Source organism: Trichomycterus rosablanca, chromosome 11 (assembly GCF_030014385.1).
Source record: "Trichomycterus rosablanca isolate fTriRos1 chromosome 11, fTriRos1.hap1, whole genome shotgun sequence".
NCBI lineage: Eukaryota > Metazoa > Chordata > Actinopteri > Siluriformes > Trichomycteridae > Trichomycterus > Trichomycterus rosablanca.
Window position 1 is genome coordinate 28,921,610 of NC_085998.1, and position 12,739 is coordinate 28,934,348.

Here is a 12,739-nt window from a genome sequence, read left to right on the forward strand (position 1 = left end):
ATATATATCGGTTTTCATTCCATATATTTGTATATCAGTTTTCATTCCATATATATTGAGTTTGATTTAATATATACCTGTGTTTATTCTATATATATCGGTTGTCATTCTATATATATTGAGTTTAATTCCATATAAACCTGTGTTTCTTCCATATGTATCGGTTTTCATTCCACATATATCTGTTTCATTCCATATATATCGGTTTTCATTCCATATTTATCGGTTTTCATTCCATATATATTGGTTATTATTTCAAATATATCTGTTTTCATTCCATATATATTGAGTTTCATTCCATATATATCGGTTTTCATTCCAAATATATCAGTTTTTATTCCATATTTATGGGTTTTCATTCCATATATATCAGTTTTATTTCATATACATCTGTTTTCATTCCACATATATCAGTTTCATTCCATATATATTGGTTTTCATTCAAGACATATATATATATATATATATATAGTATATATATATATATATGTCTTTAATGTTTTTAATAAAGGGTAAGACTTCAGTACTATGATAACAAATTTGACCCCCAAAAAATTATATATTCCGAATAAACCACCGAGGAAATATTCTGGGGATGTAAGCTGCTGCATTTCAGATCCGGAAACCTGTTTGGTGCTTTTACTGAGCAAAATTTGCCATGATGTTGGCACTGCAGTCGTGCTGAGGAACAAAACAACATGTCAGGTCACATCATCCAGGCCAGGGTGTAACAGGACTGCACAGTCAGCCCTGCGGCATGGTGGCCACCTTGTCTCCAAGCGATGTTGTCACGGACTCTTGCGCCATCCCCCAGGCAGTGATGTATTAGCTAATCTGGACCTGTCTCCTTGTCCTCCAGGTCTGTCCCTCCCTGAGGAGATACTAATGGGACGGCTGCAGGAACACAGAGGCCCTGTCCAGTCTATCAGCATGCTATCCATCTACTGTACAAACCCTGGCTAAAATAAGCCTCGGCCCTGCAAGCAGCCTCACTTACATTGCACGCAAATACATTGTCACACACACACAATCCCCGTTTTACACTCACCAAACCAAAGGAGATGTACAAAGGAAGGAAATCTTACTTACTGGGGAAGAATGGAGGATTCCTCCAAGTACAACTTGCATACATGATGTGGCTAGGTCCAAGTCTTCTAGACCAGTGGTCCCCAACCACCAGGCCACGGACCGGTACCGGTGTTATTGTCTCATTGCAGAGTAAAAAGCTCAGGGTTCCAACTGATTTTCCATCATTGATGAGTAGTATCATTATGCACTTTGTGTCTTTTATTATGCTTGTCGTACAACCCCAAACCAGAAAAAGTTGGGACAGCATGGAAAATACAAATAATAAAAAACACATTTACTTACATTTACTTTAACTTTTATTTGATTGCAGACAGGATGAACCTGAGATATTTCATGTTTTATCTACTCAACTTCATTTCATTTATTAATAAACATCCTGCATTTCAGACCTGCAACACATTCCAAAAAAAGTTGGGACGGTAAAGCATTTACCACTTTGTAATGTTGCTATTCCTTTTCACCACATCTAAAATACGTTTTGGCACTGAGGAGACCAAGTGATTTAGTGTTTCATCTTTTATTTTGTCTCATTCTTCCTGCAAACACGTCTTAAGATGTGCAACAGTACGGGGTCGTCACGCCTTTTTCATTTCAAAATTCTCCACACATTCTCTATTGGGGACAGGTCAGGACTGCAGGCAGGCCAGTCCAGTACCCGTACCCTCTTCTTCCACAGCCTTTGTAATGTGTGCAGCATGTGGTTTTGCATCGTCTTGTTGAAAAAAGCATGGACGTCCCTGGAAAAGATGACGTCTTAAAGGCAGCACATGTTGCTCTAAGATCTCAATGTACTTTTCTGCATTAATGCTGCCATCACAAAAGTGTAAATGACCTTTACCAAGGGCACTGACACAACCCCATACCAGGACAGACCCTGGCTTTTGGATGGTCCATTTTGTCTTTGGTCCAGAGCGCACGCCGCCCATTTTTTCCAAAAAAGACCTGGAATGCTGATTCATCTGACCACAATACACGTTTCCACTGTGTAATGGTCCATCCTAGATGCCTCAAAGCCCAGAGAAGTCGACGCTGCTTCTGGACATGGTTAACATAAGGCTTTTGTTTTGCACAGTAAAGTTTTAAGTGGCATTTGTGCATGTAACTATGTATTGTAGTGCTTGACAAAGGTTTGCCAAAGTAATCCATCACCCATGTGGTTATATCAGCTATTGTTAAGTGGAGGTTCTTGATGCAGTGCCGTCTGAAGAATGAAAGATCACGGGCGTTCAGCTTAAGCTTGCGCCCTTGACCTTTCCGCACTGTAATATTATGCATGGTAGAGGGAGAAATATGCAAAAACCAGCCACTAGGGAACACAAGCCAGTGTATCTTTTGTCCCAAGCCTGGGTAAATGGTGAGGGTTGTGTCAGGAAGGGCATCCGACGTAAAACACTTTGCCAAAACTAACATGCGAGTTCATCTAAGAGATACCATACCGGATTTGTCTAGATGTCTAGGTGAGATGGCAGTGAGGTTTCTGACTCAATTATTCAATGGCATTGTTGAGAGTGAGAAAATGCCAGAGGAATGGAGGAGAAGTGTGCTGGTGCCCATTTTTAAGAACAAGGGTGATGTACAGAGTTGTAACAACTACAGGGGAATTAAGTTGATGAGCCACACAATGAAGATCTGGGAGAGAGTTGTGGAAGCTAGACTTAGACAAGAGGTAACTATTTGTGAGCAGCAGTATGGTTTCATGCCAAGAAAGAGTACCACAGATGCCATATTTGCTTTGAGGATGCTGATGGAGAAGTACAGAGATGGTCAGAAAGAACTTCATTGTGTCTTTGTTGATATAGAAAAAGCGTATGACAGAGTGCCAAGGGAGGAGCTGTGGTGTTGTATGAGGAAATCTGGAGTGGTGGAGAAGTATGTCAGACTGGTACAGGACATGTATGAGGACAGCAGGACAGTGGTGAGATGTGCTGTAGGAGTGACAGATAGCTTCAAGGTGGAGGTGGGACTACATCAAGGATCGGCTCTGAGCCCCTTCTTGTTTGCTTTGGTGATGGACCGACTAACAGATGAGGTCAGGCAGGAATCCCCATGGACTATGATGTTTGCAGATGATATTGTGATCTGTGGTGAGAACAGGGAACAGGTGGAAGATAACTTGGAGAGGTGGAGATATGCACTTGAAAGAAGAGGAATGAAAGTCAGCCGTAGCAAGACAGAGTACATGTGTGTGAATGGGAGAGAGACAGGTGGAACAGTGAGGCTACAAGGAGCAGAAGTCACAAAGGTGAAGGACTTCAAGTACTTAGGGTCGACTGTTCAGGAAAATGGGGAGTGTAGTAAAGAGGTCAAGAAGAGAGTCCAGGCAGGATGGAGTGGATGGAGAAAAGTTTCAGGAGTGATTTGTGACAAAAGGGTGACAGCAGGGGTCAAGGGAAGAGTTTACAAGACAGTGGTGAGACCAGCTATGTTGTATGGTTTGGAGACAGTGGCATTGACAAAAAGACAGGAGAAAGAACTGGAAGTGGCAGAAATGAAGATGTTGAGGTTCTCCTTGGGAGTGACAAGGATGGATAAGGTTAGGAATGAGATAATCAGAGGTTCAGCACAGGTTAAACAACTAGGAGATAAAGTTAGAGAGGCCAGACTGAGATGGTTTGGACATGTCCAGAGGAGGGACAGCGGGTATATTGGTAGAAGGATGTTAGATATGCAGCTGCCAGGAAAAAGACAAAGAGGAGGTATATGGATGCAGTTAGAGAGAACATGGAAGTAGTTGGGGTGAGGAAAGAGGACGCAGTGGACAGAGTGAGATGGAGGAGGATGACTCGCTGTGGCGACCCCTGAAAAGGGAAAAGCCGAAAGAAGAAGAAGAAGAGGGAGAAATATGCAAATCCCTTCCAATCTTTCTTTGAGGTACATTGTTTGTAAACATTTCAATAATTTTCTCACACATTTGTTGATAAACTGGAGATTCTCTGATCATCTTTGCTCATCAAAGGTTCAGGTTCAAACCGTCTGCATTGAAATAAAAGTCAAAGTAAATGTAAGAAACACTGTGTTTGCATTTTCCATACTGTCCCAATTTTTTTCTAAATTGGGGTTGTAATATAAATATACATTTAGTGAACGTAATGCTTTTCAAAGCACTGTGCTTTCGTTCCATTCCACCTGAATTTCTCATGAATACGCAATCAGTGCCTCTTTACGTATTATTCCCATAATGAGCTTCGCCAGTCTTAAGACATGTACGTACATTCGAGACACATTGTTAGTGCTTTCTAATGGGAGAGGGAGCATGCTGGATACTTATTGACCCATTTTTCCCTCGGATGTGCTCCGGCAAGCAATTTGTCCCAGCGAAGTAAAACTGATAGGTGGTTGGATGAATGGATTAAGGCAGGCGGGAGTAGGTACCTCGCACCACAAGGCACTAAATCACCAGATTATTAGTTTCGTGGGTGAAGCCCTCGAGAAAATAATTGCTAATGTTCCTGGAGTAACCAAGGGAAATAAAGGTAATGGAGCAATTTATAAACTCTGATTGGTATACATGGAAAACTTCCAGCCCATCTCCTTTGTTATTTTACTGCTCTCGATAAAAGGTGCCCGGGGGCGACTGTGAGACCGTGTCCGGCCGTTAAAATCAATACCCCTGCCATGTCACTGTTGTTGTTTTCCCCTCTCCTGTATTTTTAGTGGCAGGGACAATAAGGAGACTTGCTGCTGTAAATCGATGACGTACAAAAAGGATAAAAAAAGGGCACCGAACACATGAAGCGGACATAATTCATTCTTTGGCCCCATTTATTCTGCTGATAGATAGTCATTCCAGGTCTAAAAGAAATGGCCTCATGGCCGCTCAGCTGGCGCAGCGGGCAAAAAAACACACGCTGGAACCAGAGCTGGGATCTCGAATACATCGTATCTGCCTGCCGTCTAAGGCTGAGCAGCCACATGAACAACGATTGGCCTGTTGTTCAGATATGGCCGGGACTAAGCCGGATGGGGTCTCTCTCCCATGACGTGCAATTACGACCTCTGCTGGCTGATTGATGGCGCCTGCACAGAGATGAGAAAAGAGTGCTCTCAGGGTGTGTCTCTCCGTACACAACGCTGAGCTGCACTGCACTCGTCAAAGTGCAGGCGATAAGATGCATACGGCATGCTGCCCACGTGTCGGAGGGGGCATGGGTTAGCCTCGTTCTCCTCAATCAGAGCGGGGATCGGCATTGGTGGAGAGGAAGCATGACGCAATCTGGCAATTGGATGCATAAACATGGCCTCATGAAGGTGCACCGGTCAATATTTTATTATTCTTTCTATTAAAATAAGGTGAAACAGTTTGATAAAATGAAAGCGTGGTCATATACAGTGTATCACAAAAGTGAGTACACCCCTCACATTTCTGCAGATATTTCAGTATATCTTTTCATGGGACAACACTGACAAAATGACACTTTGACACAATGAAAAGTAGTCTGTGTGCAGCTTATATAACAGTGTAAATTTTTTCTTCCCTCAAAATAACTCAATATACAGCCATTAATGTCTAAACCACCGGCAACAAAAGTGAGTACACCCCTTAGTGAAAGTTCCTGAAGTGTCAATATTTTGTGTGGCCACCATTATTTCCCAGAACTGCCTTAACTCTCCTGGGCATGGAGTTTACCAGAGCTTCACAGGTTGCCACTGGAATGCTTTTCCACTCCTCCATGACGACATCACGGAGCTGGTGGATATTCGAGACTTTGCGCTCCTCCACCTTCCGCTTGAGGATGCCCCAAAGATGTTCTATTGGGTTTAGGTCTGGAGAAATGCTTGGCCAGTCCATCACCTTTACCCTCAGCCTCTTCAATAAAGCAGTGGTCGTCTTAGAGGTGTGTTTGGGGTCATTATCATGCTGGAACACTGCCCTGCGACCCAGTTTCCGGAGGGAGGGGATCATGCTCTGCTTCAGTATTTCACAGTACATATTGGAGTTCATGTGTCCCTCAATGAAATGTAACTCCCCAACACCTGCTGCACTCATGCAGCCCCAGACCATGGCATTCCCACCACCATGCTTGACTGTAGGCATGACACACTTATCTTTGTACTCCTCATCTGATTGCCGCCACACATGCTTGAGACCATCTGAACCAAACAAATTAATCTTGGTCTCATCAGACCATAGGACATGGTTCCAGTAATCCATGTCCTTTGTTGACATGTCTTCAGCAAACTGTTTGCGGGCTTTCTTGTGTAGAGATTTCAGAAGAGGCTTCCTTCTGTGGTGACAGCCATGCAGACCAATTTGATGTAGTGTGCGGCGTATGGTCTGAGCACTGACAGGCTGACCCCCCACCTTTTCAATCTCTGCAGCAATGCTGACAGCACTCCTGCGGCCTATCTTTCAAAGACAGCAGTTGGATGTGATGCTGAGCACGTGCACTCAGCTTCTTTGGACGACCAACGCGAGGTCTGTTCTGAGTGGACCCTGCTCTTCTAAAACGCTGGATGATCTTGGCCACTGTGCTGCAGCTCAGTTTCAGGGTGTTGGCAATCTTCTTGTAGCCTTGGCCATCTTCATGTAGCGCAACAATTCGTCTTTTAAGATCCTCAGAGAGTTCTTTGCCATGAGGTGCCATGTTGGAACTTTCAGTGACCAGTATGAGAGAGTGTGAGAGCTGTACTACTAAATTGAACACACCTGCTCCCTATGCACACCTGAGACCTAGTAACACTAACAAATCACATGACATTTTGGAGGGAAAATGACAAGCAGTGCTCAATTTGGACATTTAGGGGTGTAGTCTCTTAGGGGTGTACTCACTTTTGTTGCCGGTGGTTTAGACATTAATGGCTGTATATTGAGTTATTTTGAGGGAAGAATAAATTTACACTGTTATATAAGCTGCACACAGACTACTTTTCATTGTGTCAAAGTGTCATTTTGTCAGTGTTGTCCCATGAAAAGATATACTTAAATATCTGCAGAAATGTGAGGGGTGTACTCACTTTTGTGATACACTGTAGCTAAAAAAGCCGTGCCAAACAAAATACCAGGCTTATTTGTTTACATGCCTCTTACCAGTTAAGGCAGGGGTGTCAAAATCATTTTCACCAAGGGCCACATCTGCATTATGGTGGCTCTCAAAGGGCCAATTGTAACATATCCTGCTGTGATTGCAGTCTGCCTTTTAAGTCTTGGACAATTTGTTGTTTTTCTTGGAGGCTAAATGCCAAATGTATACTGTGTATTTATAATGTATATCTACATTTCTATTGTACTCCTTTACCACAGACATGGCCTCATAACACAACAGACGTACCAGTTTTTCTTCTTGAAGCACAAACTTGTATTCACAACTCCCTTAAAATACAGTTAGGTTGGTATGTTCATACGAGTGTGTAAGTGTATCCAGCTTCATCGTAACATGTTGGCAAATAAAACAAGATAGATAGATAGATAGATAGATAGATAGATAGATAGATAGATAGACAGACAGACAGACAGACAGACAGACAGACAGACAGACAGACAGACAGACAGACAGACAGACAGACAGACAGACAGACAGACAGACAGATAGATTTAGGGCAGCCGTATCCTAGTGGTTAAGGTACTGGACAAGTAATCAAAAAGTTGCCGGTTCAAGCCCCACAACAGTCAGGTTGTCACTGTTGGGTCATTAAGCAAGGCCCTTAACCCTCAAGTGCTTAGATTGTACTGTCACAACTGAAAGTGGCTTTGAATAAAAAATGGAAATGTAAAACTTAAGCCACAGAGTAAAAAAATCACAGGCTTTGCTTTTAATAGAGACTGTACTTCACACGACACTTCCACAGCGCTAAAAAATTAGCTGGCGGCAACCTTTCTTTGATATTTCCTAAATGTAAAAGAAGTGTTCCTGTACAGCACTGAAAACGTGGAAACATGCCATTAAATTTTCCATCATACTCATGGACTAAGCCTGTACATGCCCACTGTGTCTGAACACACACTTGTAAATACCATTGCTACATACTGACCCCCCCCCCCCCCCCCCCTCGTTCTTAATAAAATCATTGATACCCAGCCCTGTGAGGTCGAGATGTCGACTGCTGTTCTGTCTGTGCAGAAGCGGAAACGTTATGCAGCTGTATGCTCCTGTCATGTGGTTCATGAAAGAACAGACTTATCTGGGTAGAAGCTTCGCTGCACCCAGACCGCACTCTACCCTATTTAAACTTCCGTGACACTGTGGGTGGTCTAAGCTGCTTTGGCTGATTTTATAGCTTTTTCAGGACCAGAAAAAGTAATTAAAAAGAGGAAGTCTTTGCTCGACATAAATATTCATGACAGTTGAATGCTGTGTCTTGCAAATACACAGCTTATAACAAAAAAATACAGTGCTGTGTCTTGCAAATGTCACACCAGGAGCACAAAAACTCATTCTTTTTATATATATGTATATATTTTAGTTTATGCATTTTCTCCTCTTTTCTTCCCCTTTTTTTTAAGCGTGTCCAATTGCCCGATTGCGTCATGCTTCCTCTCCACCAATGACGATCCCTGCTCTGATTGAGGAGAACGAAGCTAACCCATGCCCCCTCCGACACGTGGGCAGCATGCCGTATGCATCTTATCGCCTGCACTTTGACGAGTGCAGTGCAGCTCAGCGTTGTGTACGGAGAGACACACCCTGAGAGCACTCTTTTCTCATCTCTGTGCAGAGGTCTTAATTGCACCAGTCATGGAAGAGAGACCCCATCCGGCTTAGTCCCGCCCATATCTGAACAACAGGCCAATCGTTGTTCATGTGGCCGCTCAGCCTTAGCCAGTAGGCAGAGCTGAGATTCGATATGATGTATTCGAGATCCCAGCTCTGGTTCCAGCGTGTGTTTTTACCGCTGCGCCACCTGAGCGGCACAAAAACTCATTCTAAGTGTTAGGTATTATAGAAGAAACAAACACCATGTTTTGGGGCTGCACAGCATCAACAGCTTAGACGAAGGGAATAATGAATTAACACCTGTATCAAAAAGATTTTATTATCTAAAGCTGGAGTTTGCATGTTCTCCCCGTGTCTGTGTGGCTTTCCTCCGGGAGTCTTTAGTAGGGGCTTTTATTCAAAACAACTTATATTACAGTTACAGTATTCTGTCTGAGCAATGGAGGGTTAAGAGTCTTGCTCAAGGGTTCAACAGCAGCAACCTGGCATGTGTGGGACTTGAACCAGCAACCTTCTGATAACTAGTCCAGCTTGCTAAGCTACAGCTTGCCCTGAGTTTATTATCTAAAGCTGGAATTTGGACAATGTGACAAAATAACTATCCGTAAGCCATTTATCTTAATCAGGGTCGCAAGGGGTGCCAGAGCCTATCCCAGGTCTCATTGGGCACAAGGCACACAGAAAACACCTGGACGAGGTGCCAGTCCATCGCAGAGCACACACACACATGCATACCATAGATTCACACATAGGGGCATTTTAGTATCTCCAATTAACCTGCAACCTCCAATTGACTGTGGGAGAAAACCGGAGCTCCCGGAGGAAACCCACGCAGACACAGAGAGAACATGCAAACTCCACACAGAAAGAACCAAGACCACTCCACCTGGGAAATGAACCCAGGACCTTCTTGCTTTGAGGAGACAGTGTTACCCACCGAGCCAGAAGTTTGCATGTTCTCCCTGTGCCTGTGTGGGTTTCATCCCACAGTACAAAAACATGCAGTCAGGCTCATTGGAGATACTAAATTGCCCCTATGTGTGAATGTGTGTGTTTGCCCTGTGATGGACTGGCGACCGGTCTAGGGTGTTTCCTACCTTTTGCCCAGTGAATTACACCCACCTCGACTCAGAATCGGATAAAGCGGTGGTAAAACAGATAATGAATGAATGATTTTGTGGCATAAAGTAGCTTGTAAGGGTATTTTAAAGATGCTGATACTTATAATGGGTACTTATAAATCAAAGGGTTTTGTGTAAATCTTAAGATAAGATAAGATAAGATAAGATAAGATAAGATAAGATAAGATAAGACAGACTTTATTGTCTTTGTAGTTATACTATGAAACTTTGTTTGGTAGCTTTCAGTGTGACCAGCAGCAATTTTAAAATTTTAAATTTCACGGACCTTGCTTCTTAACAAGAGGCCTGTCCGAATTTTTAGATGCCTTAACATGCTCCCTACTGAGGTGCCTTAATTCTAAGTGAGAACTTAGTTCTGAGTTCTTTTCAAATGTAAATAAATTCTGGGTTAAAATGGTGAAAAACACAACAGTGTTCTGTTTTTGGTAGCTTTCTGTGTGACCAGCATTATAAATTAAATAAAATATGACAAAAATATAAAAAATAGGTAAATGGTAATAGAAAGTAAGATGAGAAAATATAAAATATAAAAAAAAATAAAAAATAGGTAAAAGAAAAATAAGATAAAAAATAGGTCAAAATAAGTTAAAATAAGATAAAAAAATAAAATATAAAAAATAGGTTAAAATAAGATAAAAAAAATAAAATATATAAAAATATACAAAATAGGTACAACACAAAATAAGATAAAATTATATGAAATATAGAGTATTTAAATGGTAATATGAATATATACACTGGGTTTAAATGGTGCAAAACACAACAGTGTTATGTTTTTGGTAGCTTTCTCTATGATAAGCATCATAAATGAAATAAAATATATAAAAATATATAAAATATACAAAAATATTTTAAAAAATAGGTAAAAAAATAAGATACAAATATATCAAATATAAAAAATTGGTTAAAAAAATAAGATAAAAATATATAAAAATATGAAAAATAGGTACAACACAAAATTAGATAAAATTATAAGAAATATAGAGTATTTATATGGTGATATGAATATATACACTGGGTTTAAATTGTGCAAAACATAACAGTGTTCTGTTTTTGGTAGCTCTCAGTGAGACCAGCAGCAATAATTAAATAAAAAATGAAATAAAAAATTAATAAATAAAAGATATAAAAATACAAAAAAATAGGTTAAAAAATAAGATAAAAAAATGTAAAATATATAAAAATATAAAAGAATACATAACAAATAAGATAACAAATAAATAAGTAAAATATGTAAAAATATAAAAAAATAGGTAAAAAAATATAATAAAAAAATATAAAATATATAAAAATATAAAAAATAGGTAAAACACAAAATTAGATAAAATTATAGGAAATATAGAGTATTTATATGGTGATATGAATATATACACTGGGTTTAAATAGTGGATTTTAATAATTGTATTGATTTTGATCTTAATTAAAATTGCTAATTTGTGTTAATTTATTTTTATCACAATGATGTCTGTTTCTATATGTATATCATTGTTCTTACTTAGCATCAGTAAAAGCTACACTTCATGTCTTTAGGCTAGAAATAAACCCCAGAGACATGTCACTTGAGAGCTGAAACTTGAGTACACGCTGACCTTGTTTTTTTCTGCAAGGCAGCACCCACACCTCCATCAAGTCTTTTCGAACCACTTCCTTTCATGTGGTGCGGTTAAGCTACTGTGCTCTGAATTACTGTTTTCACTGTGCGCTAACACACTCTCTCTGTGCCTGATGTCACTGGCATGTCTGCTGAAGTGTGTGTGTGTTTAAGTGTGTGTGTACTTGTCATTGAACAGTTCCACCATCTCACAGCAAAGCCACAGACTTTCCTCAGACATATGCAAGCAGTTATCAAATTTGCTGTCTGTTTTTGTGCCAGATGCAAGAGTGTTTTGTGTGTGTTTTATATCACTGGTGGACATGATGACTGAATGCTGGTTCATGCATGCCTGAAAATTTTACTTTTAAGGTCTTCCTAAGGTCAATTACAGTCCCAGGAAGAAAAATGCTTAGAAGGTACAATTAATAAGTCGTGATTGAATGTGTAAGTGTTTCTTACCTGTTTATAATGAACGTCTGCTCAGAGATCTAATCCATGCACCAGAAGAATTGTACAAAAGCACTTTAACATTCAAGAACAATTTAGCAAGTCCATGTTTTAGGAATGCAGTGTACACTGTTGTTTTACACACAGTCGATGACACCAGAAACTTGCTGTTCACAATTGTATCGAGTAACATAACAAAAAAATGTCAAGGTAGAAGTTTATTACCAGGAGAATTGGTGAAGAATTTGGTCAATAAGACAAAAAACCCAAAACAAACAAGCATTTTAAAGAAATATTTTTATAATAATCACAAGACACATTCTGACATCAGTGGCTGTATTCATAGAGCTTCTCGGAATCCCCTTAGAGCACTCCTAACATAGCTTAAAACTAGTTTAACCTCCTTGTTTCTACACTCACTGTCCATTTTATCAGCTCCACCGACCATATAGAAGCACTTTGTAGTTCAACAATTACGGACTGTAGTCCATCTGTTGTTCTACATACTTTTTTAGCCCCCTTTCACCCTGTTCTTTAATGGTCAGGACCCCCACAGGACCACCACAGAGCAGGTATTATTTGGGTGGTGGATCATTCTCAGCACTGCAGTGACACTGACATGGTGGTGGTGTGTTAGTGTGTGTTGTGCTTGTATGAGTGGATAAGACACAGCAGTGCTGATGGAGTTTTTAAACACCTCACTGTCACTGCTGGACTGAGAATAGTCCACCAACCAAAAATCCAGCCAACAGCGCCGTGTGGGCAGTGTCCTGTGACCACTGATGAAGGTCTAGAAGATGACCAATAGATGAGCG